Source organism: Sinohyriopsis cumingii, chromosome 3 (assembly GCF_028554795.1).
Source record: "Sinohyriopsis cumingii isolate HCF-2022 chromosome 3, ASM2855479v2, whole genome shotgun sequence".
NCBI classification, from domain to species: domain Eukaryota; kingdom Metazoa; phylum Mollusca; class Bivalvia; order Unionida; family Unionidae; genus Sinohyriopsis; species Sinohyriopsis cumingii.
Window position 1 is genome coordinate 82302824 of NC_142963.1, and position 23521 is coordinate 82326344.

Consider the following 23521-nt stretch of genomic DNA (forward strand, 5'->3'; position numbering starts at 1 on the left):
CGCAAGTTTGCCAGAAGTCGCACCCGAGTGGAAGGCATCGATCATCAATGGCAAGCCGATTTAGCCGATGTCTCTCATTTGGCCAGCTACAATCGCGGCTACAAATATTTGTTTTGTGTCATCGACGTCTTTTCCAAATTTGCCTGGGTCGTGCCTTTGACTTCCAAATCGAGCAGCGAGTTAGTGCGAGCCCTGCAACGGGTGTTGAAACAAAGCGGTCGTCGCCCTCTTCGATGGCAAACGGACAAAGGCACCGAATTTCTGAACCAAGCTTTCCAAAAAGAATTAAGGAAACGTGACATTCATTTTTTTACCACCGAGAATCCCGAAACCAAAGCCAGCATCGTGGAACGTTTTCAACGCACTTTGAAAGAACGCATGTGGAAATATTTTACGCATCACCACACTCTGAAGTACATCGACATCTTACCGCACCTGGTGCAAGCGTACAACCAATCTTACCATCGAAGCATCGGACGTGCCCCGCAAGACGTGACTCCCGACAACGAAGTGCTGGTGTTCGAGCGCCTGTTCGGTACGTCCCCGACGAGGGCTGTCCCTAAGAAAAGTGGAGAGTTGACCGTAGGAGATTGGGTGCGCATTGGCAAAACCAAACGCACTTTCGACAAAGGTTACTTACCTAACTGGACGACCGAACTGTTTCGCGTCACTGGACGAGTACATGGCCGTCATCCTGCCGTCTATAAATTGGAAGACATGAACGGAGAAGTACTCAAAGGAACGTTTTATTTGCCCGAGTTACAACGTGTCACCAAAAAAGAAGACGACGTGTACGACATCGAAAGCATTCTCGAACGCAGAACCCGTAAAGTGGGCAAACGACGTGTCAAAGAAGTCAAAGTACGTTGGAAAGGATATCCACCCAGTTTCGATTCTTGGATCGACGCTTCGCAAGTCATCGACTATAAAAAGAAGAAGTGACCATCATGCCCTTTCACACATCAGACGCAGCTACGTCGACCAGTCCTTCTTCACCTAGTTCTTCTGTGCAAGATTTACAAAAACAACCCTTGTGGGTGTGGTGCGGAGAACGTGTGCCTAAAACGCAAATCGTCTTTTTCTGCCAAATCTTCGTGGTGTATTGTGTCATCGGGGCAGCCATCGCCAATTTGAGTTTGCAACAAGGAGACAAACAATTGTGGACCATTTTATTGAGCAGTTGCATCGGTTACCTGCTTCCCAATCCCTCCCTGAAATTCTCCTCGAACGGGAACGTTGTGTCCAGTGCCAGTGCCAGTCACCACTCCAACAACAACAACCACAACCAGAACCCCATTTTGGGCGGAGACACGCCTCTGACATCCAGTAATATCCCCTCGGACAGCCACAGAACTCTAGAATTATGAGTCACCAAAACCAATTTTACTTAACCTTACCCAGTGACAGTTCCATGGAGGTGTTTCCCAACAACAAGTTGTGCTGTTACACGGCCAAATTACCTCAAGCCATCCCCTTAGATCACGAAGCCCATTGGGAAGTGGCTTTGGTAGAAATGATTCATCCGACCCAAGTCCTCAATGTCATTCCACAGCAAAATTGGTTTAAGGTGGAAGTTCATGACAAACAATTGCAAGAGGAGTTAAATAAGATTGGCACATATACCAATAAAACCTATGATGACAAAACTCAAACGTGGACCTACAACTTGATCATTCCCTCAGGCTATTATTTCAGCGGTCAACATTTGGTCAGCACCATAGCCACCAGGTTTAATAGCGTGTTCCATAAAGCTTTGGGGAATGTCCAAAAAAGTGTCACCCTGGAATACCACAAAATAGCTCGTCGCTTTCTGATGAAATGTTCTGAGGGGTCCAAAAAATTCATGTCCTTCTTATTTTGTCATGAATTGTTTGACATATTGGGCGGTGACACGGACCTGAGGAAGATAGGAGAACAAAAAAAAAGCCCCGAATTAGCAGTCATTCATGACAACGACTCTTTTGCGAGGTATTTTCGTTTCCCGGTAGAACTGAACCAAGGACTGAATTTGATCTTTGTGTACTCCGATGTGGTGGAGTACAACGTGGTGGGACACACCTCCGTGCCGTTACTGCGTGTCATTCCTTTCAAAGTGGATTCTGCCGCAAACGCTGACGAGGAAGGTGGAAACACTTACCACGTCCACCGCGAATTTGTCCATCCTCACTATTTGCCGGTCAGCAAGTCGTATTTGGACACGGTCAACATTACTATAAAAGGAGATTTGGGACAAAATATTCCATTCACCAAAGGAAAAGTCACGGTGAAACTCCATTTTCGAAAACGGTTCTCTCACGAATCGTAAGCAAGTCATGTATCCAGTGTACCGAGGGGTGGCTCGACAGCGAGGACACGGTTTAGGAGACATGTTAAAATCGGCCTTTCGTTCGGTGGCCCCAGTGTTGAAACCGATGGTGACACGCGGATTGCACGCCTTGAAAGATGCGGCACTGACGCAAGGCAAAGAATTTCTCCAAAATGTCATCATCGACAAACAAAACCCTAAAGAAGCCTTCATGAGGGCAGGTAAAAATGTCTTGCTGCAAACGGGCAAAGACATTTTGGGCCGACGAGACACACCTATAAATGCCCTGCACGCTACCGAGTCAAGCATTCAGCAAGGACAAGGCAGAAAGAGACGACGAAGAAGAAAACACCCTTTCACCAGACTTCAAGCGAGAAAGGCCAAGAAAAGAAGAACCGTTCGAGACTTAGACGTTTTCGATTATTGAAACACAGCAACAACAAAAAATGATGCACCGAGAGTCTTGCGCCTGTTCCAAGACGGAACTGGATCTGTTTGCCATGCCCCCCACCATGATGACCATGCAAGAATCCCAATGGGTGGAATTTCATCCCATCTCCTCATTGACCGATTCCGCTCCCATCGAGTTTGAAATCAAAGGACAGCCCGAAGATTACATCGATTTGAATAGCAGTTACTTGTACTTGAAAGTCCAAGTTCTAAAAAAAGATAATAAAGGAGTAGAAGACGATGATAATATAGCTCCCGTCAACAATTTCATGCATTCCTTGTTCAGCTCAGTGGATTTGTACTTGAATAACAAACTGGTCAGCAGCAGCATGGATACTTACCCTTACCGTGCCTACCTGGAAAATCTCTTGACGTACGGAACAGATGCCAAGACAAGTCATCTCAATGCCTGTGTGCTGTGGGTAGATGACACACCGGACAAGTTCGACACAATAGATCCAAGCAATGAAGGCTTTGAGGCAAGAGAAACCAAAATCTTAAACAAGAAAAGTTTAGAACTGATGGATCGTTTGCATTTGGACATGTGGTTGCAAGAGAAATATTTGCTGAACGGGGTAAATGTCCGCTTGAGACTGAACCGCAGCAGTACCACTTTCCATTTGCAGGCTGCTGATCTTGCTAAGGCTCCTAAAAGCATAATCCAAGAGGCCAAACTCTACGTACGACGCGTAGAAGTGTTACCTAAAGTGGCAAACGAAATCAGTCAGACGTTGAGCAGAACGAACGCCAAGTATCCCATCCGACGCGTGGAAGTGAAAACGTTCACCATTCCTGCTAACCTTCAATCCATAACCCAAGATCATCTGTTTCAAGGACAGCTACCCAAGCGTTTAATCCTTGGTATGGTCGATAATGAAGCCTTCAACGGAGCCATCCATAAAAATCCATTCAACTTTCAACACTTCAACGTGTCCAAGATCGAAGTCAGTCGCGATGGCAAGACCTTGTGTACCCGACCCTTTGAACCTAAGTTTGGTGACGAGGAGAAGAATTACTTGAGATCGTACTTGTCCCTGTACGAAGCCACCGGCCAGTTAGGAACCAACACCAGTCACGGCATTGAGTACAACGAATATGACGGAGGCTATGCTTTGTGGGCTTTCGATTTCACTCCAGACCAAGGCAGCGACGAGGGACATTTCCACCCTATAAAATCAGGCCAGATTCGTGTGGAACTTCAGTTTGCAAAGCCACTGGACAATACAGTGAACGTCATCCTGTATGCAGAATTCGATAATACCATAGAAATCAACAGTTTGAGAGAAGTCATTCTAGATTATTAGAAGTCATGGAAGACTGTTATCCCTCTTTACCTAGTGGAGAAACTTTGGAGATGGAATGTGAGGAGACCGTGGAAGGAGAAGAATCTCAAGACAAAGACGAAGAAGTTTTGATGAAGTCGAGATGGCCAGAACAAGAAGCCCATTTAGTCTGCTGTTTTGCCAAACACTTGGTCGACAAAATGACGGAATTGATCAAGAAAAATTGCTATGGATGTCAAAACGATCATCCCAGTCAAATTCAACACGATAAATGCCTGATGTTGAGTCAAGAAGAAAAATTGGACGAGTATCTGGACGAAGCTTGGAGCCTCATCTCGAACAAAGACGTGTTGCACCAGTGGTATAAAGACTTGCGTGAACATTCTTGTCCACCATTAACCACTCAAGAGATCCATCGTATCGAAGCTCTCCTGAATCAGAGTGAGGAAACAGAACGAATAACCGTTTATTCGTCAGACATTTTCAAGCAAAAAGTCAGGATCGAATTGACGACTTATTATTACCTGTGAAGAAGAAAAAAGCACACACAAATCAATGGATACCTGGGAACTTTATTACCTTTTGAACCACAGTTCGTATACGGCTTCTTGGAATCCTGTCGTCTGTGCTAAAGATGAACTCCCTCATCGCAAACCTAAAGACCATCAAGCTTACGTGATCAACACGGACGACAGTCATCTCCCAGGAACCCACTGGGTAGCCGTCTACTTTCCTCAAGAAGGATGTGTGGAATATTTCGATTCGTACGGATTGCCCCCTTTGGAAGACGATATCATCGACTTTATGAGAAGAAATGCTCAAACCACCCAATTCAATAACGTGAAATTACAAGGAACAGATTCCTTGGTGTGTGGACAGTACTGTGTGTATTTTCTGCATCATCGCAGCCTGGGTTATTCCTTAGAACATTTAGTGACTCATTTCGATCCTCGTTCTTCTGCTAGAAACGATGTGAAAGTAGATCGATGGTTTTGTGACCATTATGCTTATCTTTTGTCTCAAGCTAGGAAACGTAGTGTCCATCAATGGCCTAATGATTTCCAACAGTGGAAATCACGATTTCATTCACAACGTTGTCAGCCTTGTTTAAAGTAGATTGTATTTAAAGAAAAAAATGTTTGTGATTAGAAAAAAATTGTTTAATGTTATCATGTTGGATTATTGTTAAAAATGTTGTTGTTTAGTGTTAAGTGATTTTTGAATAAAAAAAATTGTTGTTTTTAGAAAAAAATGACTTTGTCTTTTGTTTAGCTATAAGAATGTTGGATTGATGCTCTTTCATTTCTTACTATCCCTCTCATGAACGTTGCGGCTCGAAAACCGTGTGGGGGATGTTTTCCTTCACGTCCGCGCTTTCACTTTAAGAACCGGGTTGTTCCCAGTCTAGCCATCCATTGTCGACTCATCCTCCTAAGAAGATGTGCTCCAAACTAGCTAAGCTCAACGAAGCCTACGTGAATTTGCATAGGGTCAGACACAGTCTGATACCGAAGCCAGAAGAAATAGAGAATGTGAGAATGTTAAAAATCACTGAAGACCTGATAGAAGAGCTCTTCAGAGAAGAAATGAACAGGGAGAAAGAAGAATGGACAGAGAAATACAGACTTCAGAAACAGCAGCAACAGCAGCAACAACAGCAACAGCAGCAACCTGAAGCTGACAGAGGCTTTGTCGATTGCCGTATCGACACCAAAGAGTTCTTCTTCTCTTTCCGAAGAAGCAGACCTATCGCCAGAAAGTCTATCCTCAGAGGACATCGCATTCTTAGAAACTAAAAAAGAATGCCATAGCAAAAACAAAAAACAGCCCTTTTCAGGGCTACACAATACTCTAGAAAAGAAATAACGATAGATTTGCCAATGTGTGTAGGTAGAGTAGTGTGAATATAAACACTAACTCTTTATTAATAGTGGAAGTGTATGTGTTTGTGTGTTTGTAAGTGGTAAAAAAAGGTTGGTGTGGATAGTAGATTAAAATGATGTTAGTTTTTTTTGGCTGTTAGAGGTATATATTTTGGGTTAGATTGAATTGCTTTGCGTATGTGGATAGTCTATTGAAGTGATTTATAAAAATTTTACAATAGTGATGGGTAGCATAAAAAGTGAGTAAGTGTTTCTTTTAGGTCCGCGCGTTGTTTTACTTGGTCATGATCTAGGTAAGATGAATTTTATGTTTTAGGGGGATGTTTTCCTTCACGTCCGCGCTTTCACTATAAATTGAAACTCGTTCGGCAGTCCAGCTACCCTTCTTGATTGATCAACACCAAAAAATGAACACGAGACTGGAGAAACTGTTGGAACTTCATGTGCATCTGGAATATGCCAGGCGCATATTAAATGAACTGGCCGCTGAAGCCATTGTCGAGGAGGGAAGGATAAGAGAGGAGGAAAGAAGAAAAAAAGAAGAAGAGGAGAGAAGATATAAAGAAGAGGAGGAGGAAAAGGAGAGGAGAAAAAATTTCAGAATCCCAGAGAGTGAAAATTGGGATTCTGAAGCGACATATCCTGCCTCTGCTCTCTCCCCCCAAAAGGTAAAAAGTAACTGGGGGATAAGATGTGTATGTGGCGCCAGGCCTGGAAGGTGCCACCATTAACCAGGTGTCCATGAAGTTCCAAACAAAACAGCCCTTTTCAGGGCTAACCAATACTCTAGAAAAGAAATAACTATTAATTTGCCAATGTGTGTAGGTAGAGTAGTGTGAAAATAAACACTAACTCTTTATTAATAGTGGAAGTGAATGTGTTTGTGTGTTTGTAAGAGCTCAGGTATGTTTGTGTGAATAGTAGATTATGGGTTTCTTAGCAAATGTGGAGAGTATAGTTAGGGTTATATTATATGAAATGAGAAAGTAGGGGGATGTTTTCCTTCACGTCCGCGCGATGTTTGGTCATCATCTAGGTAAGATCCATTTTATGTTTTAGGGGGATGTTTTCCTTCACGTACGCGCTTTTCGTATAAGAACCCACAGTATTCGTCGTTCAAACCATTCTGCAAAGAATAAAAAGAAGATGGCGTCAAACCAAATGGACAAATTACAAACCTTGCAAGACGTTTTAGACAACTTAGGAATAATGGAACAGATGCTAATAAGACTCGTTGAAGACCATTATTCCTATAGTCCCCATCGTGTAAAGATGGAAATTAACAATTTAAGGAAAGCAAAGGACAAGATTAGTGGTGTCATGAAAGAGATCAAGGAGGAGAAGGAGGATGAAGAGGAAAAGATAAGAATAAGAACATGGAACGAAAAAATTGAAAAAGAAGAGGAAAATGAGAAGAGGAAGAAAGAAGAAGAGGAGGAAGAGAAGAAAGAAGAGAAGGAGAAAAAAAAGAAGAGAAAGAGTGTTGGAGATAAAATAAGAAGTTGGTGGAGGAAAAGAAGAAATTAGAAGAAGAAGAAGAAAACCCAAAGGCCCTTTTCAGGGCCAGCCATATTTCTCGAAAAGAGACAGTCTTTGAATTGCCTACCCCTTTTTTTTAAAAATTTAAAAAAAAAAAATCCCATGTTAAATTCCCCTTGTCCGTAGATTGTCCCACGATTTATTCCCATGTTAAATTCCCCTTGTCCGTAGATTGTCCCACGATTTATTCCCATGTTAATTCCCCTTGTCCGTAGATTGTCCCACGATTTTTCGCCATGTTAAATTTCCATTGTCCGTAGAGTGTCCCAGGGGTGTTTTGACTGGAATTTCCATTGTCCGTAGGGTATCCCACTTCACTACTTACGAAGAAGTGAGCGCATCTCCACCTGTTCTGTAATCTCAACTGTCTACCTGTCCGATACAGAATCAAACAGAAAATATGTTCGCTATGCTATATTTCGTTGACTGGCTCCAGTCCAATATACCTATCTGACCTCACCCAAGTGTATACCGCACCTAGAAACTTACGCTCCTCTTCCGACATTCGTATTTTTATCGTTCCCATTGTTAAAACAAAGTCATACGGACAACATTCTTTTGCGTTCCATGATACATCTACGTGAAACGAATTGCCTATTGATCTTAGAAACAAGGACAGTGATCTCATCAAGGGTGCTCTTAAAACTCACATATTTCGACTGCAAGAATAGACTTAAAGGCTTAATGTTTACTTTTTTATTATTGTCAGCACGATCATCTTTTGCAATTTCATGGTGTTTGTTTTTTAGATCTTGTGTTGTATGTGTTTGTGCTATATAATATTGCAAGGCGCAGATCTTCTAAAGATTAGGCTCTGTACTTAGTCCACATTATAGTTATTATTATTTTCAATCCGCACATTGGTTAAATAGAGACGAGTCAGTGCTGGAGTTGGAAATTATAATATTTATTGTCAATACAGATCATGGCAAATTTTCATGCACGAATAGTATGTTATCTGTATCCATGCAATTCAGTAATGTGCTATTAAAAATATCGGATTCCCACTTGTGTGTATTTTCTTCATTAACGCAGCATTCGATTCCTATTTACACATATACTGACGTAAAAGAACATATGCCTTCGAAAAAATTCGAAGACATAACACGAAGTACAAGCAGTACAAAAGTAGATAAAGGGAATTTTGTGATAATTTTGTTGAAATTTTATTGCGGTTTTTATTCATTAGATAGTCCCTAAAAAAACGAAATGGTCTCCATGTTTTTATTTGTGTGTTTTGTTTATATATTTTTTGTGTTTTTTTATTAAGCACGGATAAAATATTCACACAAACACACACATTATATAATCAAGATATTTGTTTTTTGTTGGTGCTTATTTCTTCTTTTTTGTTGCTTGATTTGGCAATCCATTGTACAGTATTACGTTTCCAAGATATACAGGATGAGTGTAAAATCGCCATTTGGATTTTTTTTTAAATTGCTCTCTCTCTCTCTCTCTCTCTCTCTCTCTCTCTCTCTGGTACATTTCATTAGTCACTAGCCAATCACATGAATCATTTAAGAAATTATTTCCAAGGACATAACCTCCATTACATAATGTAACATCGGTATTATATTAAACATTGCATAACTCAATAACCAAATCAGTCTGTGACAATATAGAAAGACACAAGATCGGATCAAACCAACGTTCTCGTATATGTTAACGCGCAAAACCGATTTACTGAGCTTTAGATGACCATGGGGTTCGTCAAAACAGCCTTCGAGCAGCGATACATTCTGAGCAATGAGGTGTTATCTATAACTCAGTACATCGAATCTGCGCATTAATACACGAGCATGTTGACTGGATTCTATTTTAAAATTGTTGGCACAAATTGAAATCCTAACAAAAACTAATCAAGAGGCTTTTCATGTCGAGGTTATCGATATATTGTGAAGCCATCGTGCTACCTTGCAACATCACCAGCCTTGTGCATCGTCACTACAAGTAAACTATTCCTTAATTTGTTACTTCTAAATTAAGTTATCAAAGCATACGGTTTCCTGAAGGTGGAATTTTATCACCAAATTTACTTAGTTCTTGCAGTGGTGCTGTCTAACCAAGGGAGGTAACCCACAGCGGAGAGCATTCATCGAGACAAAGTCGGAATAAGAAAAGCCACTTATCCTGGAATCTACAGACGAAAGAAATATAGATGGATAGATAAACATGAAATAAAAATGATTGCAAACATTTTTAGGTTGTACTTGAGAACAGCTGCAGAGTGACTGACTGGTTTTCTCGAAGGTTTACGGTCAGCTCAGTGTGTCTGTAGCTCTGATTTCATTAACAAGATGTTTCCCAATATGGTGCTGAAGGTGTCATTATAAAAAATAGCAACGCACAACATGAACTATACGGCAGTATCTAAGGCATACAATTTTAAAATAATTACAAACTTGTTTTCATTGAAGACAATCTGAGGAAAGTTTGCATTACTAGGTGTCAAATCTAGGATGGAATTCTTCATTTTGTCTTGATTTTTAGGAAATGGATATTTTGTTTCCCCTTTGTGAAACTGATGGTCAAACTCGCTCTGAACATAAACAAGGACAGAGTGCATACCAATCACAGAGAAGTTCAAAATGACTTTTTTGTAAAAATGTGCATGTATCAAAATAACCTTCTTTGTACTCCTTAATTCGGGGCCCCGAGTGGCCGAGTGGTCTAAAGCGCTCCGTTACGGATCACTGCCATCTCACCTCTGTCTGCGTGGGTTCGAGTCTCTGATTAGGCTAATGTGGGTATGTGAGAAAGCTTTCCAGTAGCTTCTCGTGGGTCGGTGGTTCTTTCTGGGGTTTTCCCGGTTTCTTCCTCCACCATTAATACTGGCCGCCATATACAGCCTATCGCGTGCTGAAAAATGGCGTTAAACCCTACAACAACAACAACTCCTTAATTCTAAGTATCCCGTGTGATTACTATCTTAAGCGTATATGCGTCTTGAAATTTCCTGTCATCTTTGTGTTCCACTATCCAAAATAGATTTTTCAACTAAAGAAATATAATGCATACGCGTGCTGTTTATTGTGCAATTCTCGCCCCGTGGTGCAGCAGATTAAATCTCTTTATTGCGACTATTTGATCTTATATATACATAGTAGTTAGAACGTCCGCCTCGGAAGCGGGAGGTCGTGGGTTTGAACCCCGGCCGTGTCATACCAAAGACTTACAAAAATGGTACTAACAGCTGCCTCGCTTGTCGCTCAGCATTAAGAGGTTGGTGATAGGACTGGTCGGCCTGGCGTCAGGATAATGTGACTGGGTGGGACATCATGCTACATGTCTGCGGCATGATGCCCCAGTGCTAGACATCACTATAAACTGCCACACTGCAGACATCGTATGACTGAATTTTTTTTTAAAGCTATGTTAAAAATCCTAATCACACACACACACACTTGATCTTATAATAAATAATAGAAAAGAGCGAGAAGCAACAAGCTTAATAAAATTTAACAAATAATTTATTTCCCTAGAATACAAAATGAACATTTATAAAAAGGAACTTACGGTATTGCGAATTAAATCCCGAATATTCCTAGAAGTATATTCACAAGTCCTAATGATTAAAACACTGAATAAACTATAATGGAAATCCAAATTAAATCCAACGCTGAAAGTGTTGATGTGCCTGTGGTGGCCCGCCTAGTGGTGATGTGCAAACAGGCTTTTGTTGGGTCACAATAACACAATCCAAGAATATTTGAAACCTCACTATAAATTCAAGTCTCTGTTTCAAAGAATGTTATTTTTGAAAAGCAATTCGTATTTTCAGTGAGCAAATTATCTGAATAAACAAATTTCCAGCACAAATGAATTACTGTACACAACATTAATACAGCTGATTCTACTCAGATAAATAATTCTTCCAGTTACAGGATTATATTGTCCTCTACCTGACGTCAGGTCACAACTACGTTGTCTAAAAAATAAACTATTAGCCCCTGGAAAATTTAATTCTTGAAGGTTCCAATGTTTAAAAGATTAAATCTTAGTCATAACTAGAAGTCTATTTCTAAACTTATAATATAAACTGTAGTAAACAACAGGTAGGCTCTGCACTTCATGGGGAATTTCCAAAGTTCCAGACTCAGATTGAGATAATCATGTTGTTTACGAGACCAAAATCAATTATTCAGTCAAGTAGAAAATGAACTTGACTTTGGACATGGTCAAGTCCAACATACAATGTTACATTATTAATAGCATATAATGAAATAAAACAAAAATAAAACATCTAACAAACAAATAATGCAAATTAAATATAAATAACATTCTAGATAACCTCAGTTTATGTGCAAAAAATTAGGAGACAAAGAAAAGTTTTAGAGAATATTATTTAAAAACAAAACTTGTAATAACTGATGTTTATGCCATGAGCCGTTTAGATTGAAAATGCTTTGTTTTCTTTGTTTTCGTATCGTGCTAAAATTAGTATAACTGTCCCCAAGCTGCGAAAGGAAGATGCGAGATACTTCTGAACTTCCACTTTGTCTGATGGATGACACAACGGATGGTGGATCCATCTACATCCCATTTAGCTCGAATAACACTTTTAAATACTTTATAAGGAGATGGATTCGACTTCAGTGGGATCATACAGTCACATTGATAAATGGAGACATGTTAAATTGCAGACCGTATTCACGAACACAAGTCATTTGGCTTAGCTGAGATGATGAAAGGACATTGCTTTAATCCACTTTCTTATTCCCTGATGCCGTGAAAATCTGTCAAGCTTTAGAATTTTGTTTTGATTTTCTGCAAATACGATAGGAATATATTAATGTGTGTGTGTGTGTGTGTGTGTGTGTGAGAGAGAGAGAGAGAGAGAGAGAGAGAATTCCATGTTTCACCATAAATGTTTCATAGAGGTTGTCCAATCCGTATTATTAACAGAAATAAAAGAAAACACAAACACACACGTACTGTCACTGAGTGGAATCGAACCCATTACCAAACGGATTAAGAGATATTACTTTTATACCATTCATCTGACAGACTCGGGTATGACACCTCATTGAGCAAACTGTATGTATGGCTAATGTGGATGCAGATGATACACGGCACATGTTGACCTAATATGAAGCATTGTTTGTGGTGTTTGTTTTCCTTTCGTGATATACTAGTAAAAATAAGCCGATAGCGATTATACTGGTTGTAGGTATCTCACGTACTTCTTGTAATTAGTATATTTGACCTGTTTCTTAAATTCTTCAAATAAAGGCCTATATTCACCAGTAATTTTAGATAATAATAATAATAATAATGAGGACTTTGTATAGCGCCTAATCTTTAGAAGCTCTAAGCGCTTTACAACATTAGACAACACCTATAAGATAAGAAACATAATAATATTATTACAAAAACAAACAACATGAAATTAGAAAAACATTAAAAAATGAAAAACATGCTGTGAATATTTCAGGTAGGAAACATTATTAGGTCTTTAAGTTTGTTCTTGCAGTCGAAATAAGTGAGTTTTGAGAGCCCTCTTGAATGTGAACACTGTGTGTTTGTGCCTAAGTTCAGTGGGCAATTCATTCCACGTTGCTGAGCCCTGGTATGCAAAAGAACGCTGTCCATATGACTTTGTTTTCATAGTGGGAATAATGAGTATACAATTGTCAGAAGAGGAGCGTAAGTATCTTGCTGGTGTTTACACATGGGTGAGGTCAGATAGGTATGTTGGACTAGAGTCCGACAGTGAAATGTAGTACAGAGAACAAATTTTGTGTTTGATTCTGGATCGAATGGATAGCCAGTGTAGGGTATAGAGCAGCGGGGAGGTGTGCTCTGATCGTGGTACTCTAAGTATGATCCGAGCAGCTATGTTTTGAACATTTTGAAGCTTCTGGAGTAGTTATTGAGATGAACCAGACAGAACTGAGTTACAATAGTCCAGTCTTGAAAGTACTAATGAACACACAAGTGTTTTAGTCGCATCAACTGAAAGATATTTGCGAACTGAGCTGATGCGACTCAGCTCAAGATATGCAGCCTTGCATATGTTCATGACATGTTGGTGCATTGTGAGAGTACTGTCCAGAGTAACATCTAGGTTTCGTACTGATTGTGTGAATTTAATGTTGGTGTTACTGATATTTATTGTTTGAGGTAAAGGATGTGAATGAGAAAGTCGTTGTGTTGGGACCAGAATGGCCTCAGTTTTATCATCATTCATCTGCAGCTTGTTACATGTCATCCATGATTTCACATCAGAAATGCACCTCTCTACACCTTGGATGATAGCATCAACTTCAGTTGGGTGGCTAGATTTGTATATTTGGGTGTCATCAGCGTACAATTGGTGAGACACTGGATGATGATCTATGACACTTGAGAGCGACTGAGTGTACAGAATGAAGATAACAGGTCCAAGAACAGACCACTGTGGAACACCACAACATATATCAACTGGGCTGGAGTGTATTCCATTTGCAGATACAATGTGTGTCCTGTTGACCAAGTAGATATAGCATAGTAACTTCGAAATGCAAAACAAGTCCATTTTTTTGGTAACTTCGGCGGGATCTGGTCTTAATAGTTTACTACGAATTTGATGTCCTACTGCGGCAACCGCTGTAGGGCTTTCTCGAAGTATTTTACGACCTTCTTCTGTAAATTCTACAGGTTTTTTTGTAGAAGGTTCCGGTTCTGATTCTGGTCTAAAAAGATCCCTTATATCACCACTCTCGACAAGGGTTTGTTCTATACCCTCTATTGCTTGCTGTATCTCTTTCTGTAAATGTGGTTGAGCAGCAACTATATTTTGGGGAAGTTTTTTGAGAATCTTTTTGGCTTTTATTGTTCTTCCTCCTACTTATTTTTGGGTGATTTAGGGTTTTTTTCGGTTGACTTAGCTAATTGTTCCAACGACGGAAGATCTTTTGTGACTTTTGTCACTGGTTTAAATAACTGTTCTGTACCCTCTGTAAATTCCACAAGAGCATTCTGGTGTTGTTGCAGCTGTTGTTTTACAGAATCGCGGACTGGAAGATACTTCTTAATCGTATCCAGTCGCTGTCGAGCTGGTATAGCTGCATGAGATTCCATGGTAAGTGCAGAATCACTCATTATTATTACTACAACAACGATTCAATTGACCTATCGCCAGTTGTCAATCATTCTGCTCGATTGACCAATCAGCGAGCGCTATTAGTCACGTGTTCGGTAGGCGGAGCGATCTACCTTCTGGCGTAAGGTCAATTACAGATGACTAATTCAGCAGATATGCAAGGGTTTGCTGATATTCCACTAACGTAACGTATGTTTCCAAATACAATAAATTACTGAGATCTCAATTATACTCAGAGCTTAGACATTGCCATGGTCACGTCACTGTCCGAAAAATACTTATGCGTCATTACTGATGCTACGCGCTGAAATTTCCGGGTCATCCAAAAATAGATTCTTGTAAGCTCTGTTACATTGAAATAAAATTTTAAAATTCTAGAATGCTTGATAAATAAGTTTACGATATACATACTAGTACATGTTTATTATATATATATATATATATATATATATATATATATATATATATATATATATATATATATATATATATATATATATATATATATATATATATATATATATATATATATATATATATATATATATATATATGTGTGTGTGTGTATTTGTGTATATGTGTGTTCACAAATATAAAATATATTCTTTGTGAAAACCACCTTTTTCGCCGCAGACTATTTGGGAACATTATGCTGATAGAGTGATAATATGTGTGTTCACAAATATAAAATATATTCTCTGTGAAAACCACCTTTTTCCCCGCAGACTATTTGGGAACATTATGCTGATAGAGTGATAATAGACCTATTTCGCTTGACTAATTATACCTGTGGACTACATATACAAGTACGAATTTAGATATATGATTTATTTTTCGTAAATAACATTATTTACGCTGATATATTCTCTGTCAAAACCAATCACAGACTGTTTTGAAACATAATTGAGTGTGATAGCAGACCTACTTCGCTTGATGAACTCTACCTGTGAACTGGATCACCCCACTCGGCAATGTACGTAGTACTAATTTAGATATATTATTTTTTTTTTGTAAATAACACTTTTTATGTATTTTATTTCAACTGAATATGCTGCATATAAGTTATCTGAAACGTTTTTGATTTATCGTCAGCGGCAGGTATTTATATTAGTATATAAGGTTTTAACATATCTTTGGAGCTTTCGATGGTGTAGGGGTAATATCGTTGGATTTCCAAACCATTACTGGCATACTTCGTGGGTTCGAGCCATATTGCTGGCGGGTTCGAAATTGAAGTTATTTAGTGGGGGCCGTAGGCGAAGCGTTCGAAGATTAACCAGAAACCGTACTGAGAGCTGACAGAAATCAGTGCGTATCCTGTTGACCGTAGAACCGTTTATGGACAACCTTCTGAATTTCTAGTATTTCGTTTCGTATCTAGGAATTCACCGGAGGGTCAGTCCATGTGACTATAAAGGGGAAACACTTTCCTCCACCCCTTATGGTATAAATAGACCGTAGAGGTAAAGAGCCCTAAAAATAGCCAGAGATAAATATAGCCAGAAATACATGAAAGATATTGCGAGAAATATATCAAGGATATAACCAGAAATGCATATGGGGAATCCAAAAGCAAAAATAGACCTCATTGAAGGGTTCCCCTTAAAGGCAGAAATTGGCAAAGTGAGAAAACCTTAATGAAGGGCCCTCTACGAATGGATACAAACTGGTACAAACAAAAATAACTGGCAATGAAATGGAAACTAAACTGGCACATACAAAGAGCTCAGCCTCTACAGTCTATTTTTGATTTTTTGTTTAAAATAATATAATAATTAACTATATATACATCGATAGGTTACTGAAACAGAGTCTTTGTGTAATTTTGATTGAATGTTGTTGATATTCTGACTACAAAATATTAACATTGTATAGTATAGCACATAAGAAAGCATCACTATGTGTCACATATAGTGTATGTTGCTGTTCGTTGGTCATTCCAAAAGTTACATGTATTTGTTTTGGCGTCATTTTTTTTCATCCCCCTCCTTCCGTCATTTTCTATGCTCACCCCCTCCTGCTGCTACAGTCTATTTTGATTTTCAGACGATTCTTCATACTTCTGTGTTGTTGCTCGTCTACAATTCGTCTGATTTTGAGACCACGTGTTTTCCAATTTATTTTATACGTGTCTCACAATATCCTTAGAGGTCAGAATGGCTCTTTTCATGCAATGATCGAAACCAAACGCCACACGATTTAAGTAAATTAAAAGTTATTTAACTTCGTTATGACCAGACACTAAACAAGACCGTTACTTATGAACTTTAGACATGATAAATCATATATATTCAAATATTAGAATGTGAAATGTGTATGGGGTGGGGGTGTTTATTAACCAGATGAAATGTTTTCATTCTACTGAAAAAGTAGGTAGCTTATACGTATTACGCATTGATTCACATAATGTGGGGCATAATGACATATTACAAATAACATGCGAAGGGGACTTTCAAGGTCGCCGAATACAGTATCCGTGAACAAAATAGTAGTGACAAAGAATTTCAAATGACTTTGTTTTTAAAGTACAGCCAAACTCTTGAATTAGGAATTTACGAAAGTTAGTATATGATGATATTTATATTTTCCCGGGGGCAAGTTGAGAAAATACAGCTCATTTGGTTCTTAATAATTCTAGAAGTGTATTTAAATAACATTTGTAATTATTATTTTTTAAATAGCTCTGCTAGTCTCATCAGAAAGTTCTGGTAGCTGATCTCTTCTATCCTCATTCTAACTACACACGTCGTACATATTTGCATAAAAGGTCACATAGATAACATTTTGCTCAGTACCGTCATATTTTGCATGAACCCAATTTGTACATGCATCTCATTGAATTGATCCAGTGTTACAGTTCTTATCACAAACCACACAAGGATAATGTTCAGTCCTGGGCTTCTTGCGGGCCTGCGCCGAAAGTCATTTTGTAATAGATACGATAAGTCATAGTCCGATAAATCAACCCCACAAATCTTTGTTGATACTGATGGAAAATCAATATCATCACGGGTGAAGGGCCGATTTATCGGCCTAGATATGTCACACAGATTAGTAAAGTGTCACAGAATAAACTTTGCTTAGCATAATTAAAATAAACGTCAAAGCTAAGTTATTTGAATAAGTCGAATGACAAAGTCTGACAAAGAACACGATTCACATGCTGCTTATTGAAGGCGATCGACAGGGATTTTAATTTTTTATTAAAAAATAGAAAACTACATTTTTAAATTTTTTTATCGTTTAATTAATGTCTCATCGGTATACATACACATATTCAATTAATTATTCGGTTTTATATATATATATATATATATATATATATATATATATATATATATATATATATATATATATATATATATATATATATATATTGTGTGTGTGTGTGTGTGTGTGTGTATGTGTGTTTGCAGTGTTTTATATATGACCGTTCCGAGTCGGTCCGCATACTGAATATATTTGTCTTCGCGTTTCTGCGCTCAGAGTGAACTCCCTTAGCACAGGATCCACTGCTTTGCTAATGTGAAAGTAGGATTTACGAATTGAACTTACAATACATTATTTATGATTACATTTTCATAAAGTTTTTTGCTCGTCAGGTAGGGGAGGCTAAAGCGTCAGTATTAAAATAAGTAAGTTTTGAAACTAGTAAATGCTTTTCGATCGCAAGAGATATCATTTGAATTGTCACAACAGAAGTCAAACGGCTACAGTCAGTACACGTAATGTTTATGTTTTACGGCACTTTATTTTACTTCCAACACTCCTCATATTTGTTTTTTAAATATAATTTTGAGTAACTAATTTACGATTATAATTTAGCCAATTGGAACACGCGACACCTGATAATTATCACAGGGGCTCGTACCGTTGTTACAATTTACATATCATATACGGTTACTAGAAACACCGAAATACACTCAAAAGTAGTCCGAGTTTCCTCTGACCCGTGCCACCCCATTTTTTATATTTGGACATTAATGTTGGGGTGTAGGGTCAGAGCGCATTCCCTATCGAAAAGTTGGAATTCGGCGACACCATTTGGTGTCGGCATGGGGTAGCCGCTTACTAGCCGGCCCTGCAAACTTGAACGACCTTTCATCGAGATATACCTGCATGAAATCGATAGGAATATTATGTATTTTCTCAGAAATTGCGATCATAGCATTCGTTATGTCTTTAATCCGCTGATACACGAGACGAAAGTACATCGTTGCTAAAATTTGACCTGGATCTGGCCATTTGTATTCCTAGTCCTTTGACTACAAAACTCTCGCAACCTACATCTCAATGACATTAGAGGTCATACAGTCACGTGATATCAACAACAGACCATTTCTAGTGTTGCTGTAGGATAACAATTCTAACATAAATAAAAGTCATGTAATTTGTATAGAAAAATGAAAAAACATAAACTTATCAAAATATTTATTGTGAAAATAACGACGAAAATCTGTAAAATGTTGCAGAAATTTGAAGTAAACTAGATTCACTTTGAAGGGCACGTGTCAATGTGGTAGTCACGTGACACCAACAAAAAAACCATCGCTGACATGTGCTCGGTACTTCTTGAAAATGGTTTTCTCTACCCTGCTGCCATACCGACAGGTTTTTGTTCGTTCTTCTCAGAATAAATATGTTGAGAATTAAGTGTGCATTATATTCTTTTTACAAACATTAAGTGACTTTTATATAATATGCCCAAATTCTATGTACAACAACTTGGGAAATTTGTTTATTGTTGATATCACGTGACTATATGACCTTTGATGTCATTAACATGTAGGTTCCGAGATTTGTATAGTCATGTGACTCGGAATGCAAATGGGCAGATCCAGGTCAAATTGCAGCAACGACGTACTTTCGTCTCGTCTGTCAGCGGATTAAAGACATGATGAATGCTATGCTCACGATTTTTGAGAAAATAAATCATATTCCTATTGGTTTCATGCAGGTATATCTCAATGGAAGGTCGTTCAAGTGTGCTGGGTCGGCTAGAAAGCAGTTACCCCATGCCGACACCAAATGGTGTCAACAAACTCCAACTTTTCAATAGGGAATGCGCTGTGACCCTACACCCCAGTATAAATGTCCAAATATCAAAAAATGGGGTGGCAAGGGTCAGAGGAAACTCGGACTAACTAAAAAGCTGAAGTACACAATTAATTACATCTTTTGTGTGTATATATTGGTGTACACATTATTACGATTTTTAATTGTTTTGATAATAATAATAATAGTATTAAGCAAAGCAAACTTTGATTTAAGCGATGTTTTCCGAATTATTTTTTTTTTCTTTTCACCAATTTCGGGCGCATTACATGTATATCGTCACGCGGTCATATTTGATTTTACCTGACTGGATAGGTATGATAAATCGCAAATCAGTCAGAACTTAAAATATAAAAGTGAGATTTTGATTGTTATGTTTTGCTACACAACACAAAACATGGCTTGATCTAACTACTTAAATGGCTAGATTACAACTGAATAAAACAGTGAAAACACGTACACTAGTTTCTCATGCTAATGTTATCATAAGGCAGGGGCCAGTTTAGCGGTGAACTCGCCCTGGGAGAACTCATCCCAGGTGTCAGGAGAAGTCGCCCCATGGTGGTCGGAGAAGTCGCCCCACTTTGCCTGGAGAAGTCGCCTCAAGGATCATATATAGTAATTCTGAGATGTCGCCACGTGGTTGTTAAGGCTTTTTTTAATGTTGTTTTTCTTCAACTTAATAACTTATTAAATCTATAAAATTTGCAATTTTTCAACTTTTCCATTTGATCAACTCCACTTCTGTACTTAACGAAAAATAAGTGTTATCTGTCCCTTTTACTCTGCTCTTCAAATCATTAGATGCATTTTATTTGGAAAAATAGAGAGGGTGTAAGCATGATGTGATGTCTGCAGTTTTATATATGAAAGTGTTCCAGCCTAATAACCTAAGTTATCCTGAGATGACTTTATGGCATGGACCTCTACAACCCGAAATCGACTGAATTGGTGATGACCATCAATAAGCCAAAGGGTTATACTATCACCTCTCTAACTGAACAGTTTAATCTGATTGTTCATTGATATTTGCTAACCATTGATGAATGATACTTGAACTCGATAAAAAGCATCATTGATGCCTACTCAGGAAATGCGGTTGCTACCGAGTTCATCATCATAGCTAATGCGCAGAATTCAGACGGTTTCTGAAAGATCCCTTGTACTATGCACATCATTTAGTTTATTTCTTTTTTTTGGGTCAGTGTCCGTAATTTTATTTTTTCTCAATAATAACAAACTATTTCAAGTTGAATGAGAAGTTTAAAAAATATTTCACTACTAAATTACCGATGCAAAATAAACAAGATTATGTAATTTTGTTATATATAAAAACACCATGATCACGTGTACATATTGGTGGATATTAGTTTCCTTGATATGAATATTTGTAGAGATAGTGTTATCAATATTTTTTTTAAAAATGAAACATGCATACTAGATGCAGTATAAGTAAATTTAATCGTCGGGTGAAAATGATTTAGGCCATCAGTACATGTTTTCAGTTCTTCAGTTGAATGCTTCCAGATCATAAATATGTCATCTAAAAATCTGAACCAAACAGATGGATTAAACTTTTTGTTTTGAAGAAAATCCTTTTATAATTTAGCTATGAAAGGGAAGAGTATGAAGGAGCCATATTAATACCCATTGACGTACCCATTATTTGTATGTTATTTGTATTATTAAATTGAAAATAATTATTTTCCAAGATAAGTTTTATTATTTTACAAATATCTTCACTAGATAGTGTGCTATTATTAGGATTGTCAAGAAAATATTTACACGCTTCAATGCCATCTGCATGCAGAATGTTGGTATATAGTGATGTTACCTCAAATGATACCAGGATTGAAATTATCAGATAGCTGTGGAATAGACTTCAACTTTTTAATGAAAGTAGTTGTATCTTTAATGTATGAAGGGAGTGATTTCATTAAAGGTTGTAAAACACTATCAATACATTTTTATAGGTTTTCAGTATATGAATTACAACCTGATATAATGGGTCATCCAGGATAATTTAAAGGTAAATTATGGTCAGGATTTTTATGAGTTTTGGGTAATATGTAGAATTGAGGTGTACGTATGTTAAAAGGGAAAGTATCAAATTCCTCATATACGGAATTATTATTTTTAGCGATCTCATTAATGCATGTTGAAACTTTTTTTAAAATTTCTAATTGACATTCAACTTCTTCAACATAATCATCTTGATTCATAATAATAATATTGTTTGACTTATCATCCTTTTTAATCACTATACTGTCGTCATTCATTAGATTATATAAAGACTTAATTTCGTCCTCAGAAATATTACTATGATATTGCTTTTTATGTTTACCAGTTGATATCTCTTTTGTGATTGCGTATATATAAATATCTAAATATGAATCATGTAAGAGATGACTTAATTCATTTATAAAAAGGTAATTTGGGTGACAAGTTTTGGGATGACTTCTCCAACCAATTGGGGCGACTTCTCCAACCAGTCAGGGGCGACTTCTCCAGATATGTTGGGGCGAGTTCTCCATGGGGCGAGTTCTCCGCATACCCCAGTTTTTATGTACAAATGTAATGCTGCAATCAGTGACCTAGTATAAAAAAAAATCATAAAAAAATCAAATCCACAAGTGAAGTCAAAAAGGTCCATATTTTTGGTTACCTATATTAAAACTTGACCAAAGAAGTCAATGGCAGTTCATAGCAGAAGAAGTTTATGCACCCCAACTCCAAATTTCTACCTGGAATTTTCATGTCCGAAGGTCATTTTTGACACCATGTGATGCTCACAGTGCAAACACAAGCCCTTGTCCTAGATGACACTTCTGCAAAACAGTGTGTACTAAACAGGCTAATACAATTGAAAATAGTTGTCTTGCAAGCCGTTGTTGAGATATTCTACTTGCCCCAAACCCATGTGGTTACTGCTATGACAGAGGCTAGCTCTTCTTCCTAGCCGACTATTGGTATTTCATTATCAACATACTGCAGAATAACTATGGAAGGTGTGCGTGTCTGACATCAATTTCAAGAACAAAACAAGCCCAAAACACCTACTTCACAAATATATCCATGTCTTTAAATAGTAAACGATAATAGCTGAAAAAGTTACGCCATAGCCTTAAGTTAAGAAATTTGCCAGGGGCCAATTTACGAAACTGTACCCTGCCACCATATAGTTACATCCAAGTGAGAGCCTGGAGCTGACTTTAGGTGACCTGTAACTGTCAGACAATTTGTAGCAACAGAATGTTAATACTATATATTACCACAACTTCCCCTAAAGACAAGTTTTGTGCTTTTCTTTTAAATTCACACATTCATTTCTTCTTTTCATTTTAATAAATTTATAAACATATTCAAACTTGACAAAGTTCCATTTTGCACATGAATATATATTTCAAAGAGTTTATGGTAAGTTATAAAATTTCTATTAATTGTAGTTATAATTAAGTTCTGATCCTATGACATTCACAATCATTCTTTAACACTCATGAAAACAAATACAATTGGTCATGTATTGGCATTGCCACTAATATCTATATTCCTAATATTTTTTCATCAATTCAGTTGTTATCACTGCATAAAAACTGATGTGATATAAGAGATGTATTATTATGCCCTTAACCACTTTCAGTTTCTAATATTCACAAGACAATATTATTCAGAAAAATTATCAAGTTCACATAACAAAATCTCTGTATCTTGCAGGCTTTTTTATTTAGACATCCACTCCTTGTTCGAATCTTCTGTCTGGTTTGGCTCATTGATGACTAATGGCATCTTGTCATTCAGTTCAGTGACCTCCTTGTTAGTATCTTCGTATGTATAATATAACTCTGGTAACGTCTCTTTTGTTTGTAACAGGTGTCTTCGGTTTCTTCCGTATATAGCACCATCCTGGGTTTTCATATAC

General features: G+C 37.8%; 1 protein-coding gene across 1 annotated transcript in view; it reads left to right on the top strand.

Annotated features, from left to right (window-relative positions):
- The first annotated feature begins 18057 nt into the window (after positions 1-18057).
- Positions 18058-23521, top strand: part of LOC149803202 (uncharacterized) — a 152056-nt gene continuing 146592 nt past the window's right edge. Inside the window, exon 1 of the mRNA XM_089952821.1 lies at positions 18058-18182. The gene's annotated coding sequence lies outside the window, so the exon portion shown is untranslated. The remainder of the gene's footprint in view (positions 18183-23521) is intronic.